This window comes from Palaemon carinicauda, chromosome 12 (genome assembly GCF_036898095.1).
Source record: "Palaemon carinicauda isolate YSFRI2023 chromosome 12, ASM3689809v2, whole genome shotgun sequence".
Lineage (NCBI taxonomy): Eukaryota > Metazoa > Arthropoda > Malacostraca > Decapoda > Palaemonidae > Palaemon > Palaemon carinicauda.
The window spans coordinates 99200383-99202796 of record NC_090736.1 but is presented as its reverse complement, the minus strand read 5'-3'; positions in this window follow the sequence as shown (position 1 = coordinate 99202796).

Sequence of the window (2414 nt, the reverse complement as noted above, 5' to 3'; positions counted from 1 at the left end):
ATTCCACTGATTCCAGCAATGTCACTATTGGTTCAGTACTCTAGCCCCACCAATCGTATCTTTTTAGTAGCAAACTGTCAAAGATGGATTCCGGCTACTCTACTTTCAAACCCATATAGCTGATTATGCATTTGGCTGTCCGATTTCCATATAGACCACATTCCTCTGGTTCATGCCTTCACTCAACAGTCCGAAGACTGGTCTGCCCATTAACGCCAACATCTCTTTGCTGTGGCTAAATGAAACTGCACCCTTCAACATTTCCTTTCAAAAATTAATCCCGTTGCGAATCTCCTATCTAGAAAAACATTGGCTGCCGTTCCCCGTGGATTGAATTACAACACCTTGGCAGAAGCCTAATTAAAAATAATAGGACATCCTGTACATTCTTCCATTGGGAAGAAGTCACCCTCGACGGCTCTAATTCTCCCCTCCTCTGAGATGTCAGTACTGGTAGATGAAACTAATGGATACCTGCTCCGATGCAGTTAATTTCGCACAACATTACTAAGGATTACTAAGGATGGTCGAGATTGATTCCATGCCTGTACACCATGTCAGACTTCAAATTTACATCAACACACAGATTCATGAGTAAACTCCTTTCTTTAATCTCAGAACTGTTTTTCCCACATTTACGTTGATGTAATAGATGGCCTACCTACATCACAAAGACATTTTTACCTTTATACTATCATTGACCACTTCAGTTGTTGGCCTGAAGCCATTCCCATGCAAACTGCAATGTCTGCCTCATGTACATCAGCTTTACTCTTAAGATGGATAGCAAGATTTGGTATCCCTGAACGTATTACTTCTGACAGGGGTTCCAATTTCACCTTTATATTGTGGACATCATTATCGAATCTCCTGGATATTACCCTACAACAGACAACTGTCCACAACCCTGCAACCAATGGAATGGTTAAATTTTTTCATAGCACCATCAAAGCAGCCTTAATGTACCGATGTAATAACACCAACTGGTTTACTCAGCTTCCCTCAGTCCTCCTTGTACTAAGGACCATTCCTAAAGATGTCCTGGTTGTGTCGGCAGCTGCAGTGGTGTATCGTGACCTATCGGTCATGGCTTGGGATTTTTTTCTTCTGTAACCTGACAATCTCTAGCAGCAATGTTACGTTGCTGGAAATTTTACTTCATGAAGCCAAACTTAAAAGACCCTAGCAAAGCAACACATACCAAACGTTTTAAACACTGCAACCAATGTTTTCCTTAGCACCAACTCTAGCAAGCCCCCCAGTGCCCCCTTACACTGGCCCTTCCCTCGTGACAACTCGCACATTGAGAGCCTTTTTAATTAACATTCGGGGCAAAAAAGACAAGGTCTCCATTAATCACCTAAAACCTTGGTATCTCTTTCATGATAACCCATCTATAGTGGAATCATGTGCCGCACGTGTTTCATACACACTTGTACACTAACATTATTGGCTTTTTTTATCACTATTTTCCTCTTACTGATAACAAAACCTATTGTACCAACCGTGTTTCACACAATTGTACATAATTCCTTTTGTATATATTATGCTTGTATCTTCGCTCTTCCCTCGCACTAAAACGAACATGAAAATTCATGTCTGGTTTTTCCTCTGTAATATTGTCTGTCTTGTGAACTTGTTATGTCCCGTTGCCTTGAGGTTTTGTATATAAGGAGAGTGTTCTACAATAATATAACTCAGTCGATTGCTTCCTGCCTTTGAGATCACAACCCTCTCTCGGCTCCGTCACATTGGTGACCCTGGAAGTCGACTCGCTCCCACTGCCTTCCACCCCCACCACCCTCGCCCCTCCATCGTTAGTACTATGGCGGACTCTACTACAGCAGTTGGCGCTGCGGCCGCCCCATTGAAACTTTCACCGTTTGCCAGGGGAGAAGCATTTGCTTGGTTTCAGCACGCAGAAGTCCAGTTTCGCATCAACGGCGTGACTCGCTCAACAACCAAAGCAGATTATGTTCTCGCTGCGATACCCGAGGACACCTTCCCGGAAATATCCGACTGGCTTTGTGAACAAGGAGACACGCCAATAGCGTATGACGCCCTCAAAACGTACCTTCTGCAGCAGTACTCGCCGTCGCCAGCCGTCCATGTAGCAAAGCTTTTTCAGCTCTCGCAACAACCGTTGGGAGACCAAAGGGCTTTGCTTGCCCTCAGGGAAATGATTCAGTATCGCTCGCCTTCAACCTGCCACAGACGGCTCTCCTCGTGAGGTGAACCTACGCGCTGCCATACCCGATGTCGATAGTTTACCCATAAAGGACTTGATGACTAAAGCCGACGACCTTATGGACAGACACTTCAAGACCTCCATCAACGCCTCCACCCCTGACGAAGAGGATGCCTATTCAACATCAACTAAAGCTGACATGAATACCGTAGGACATACACGCCCA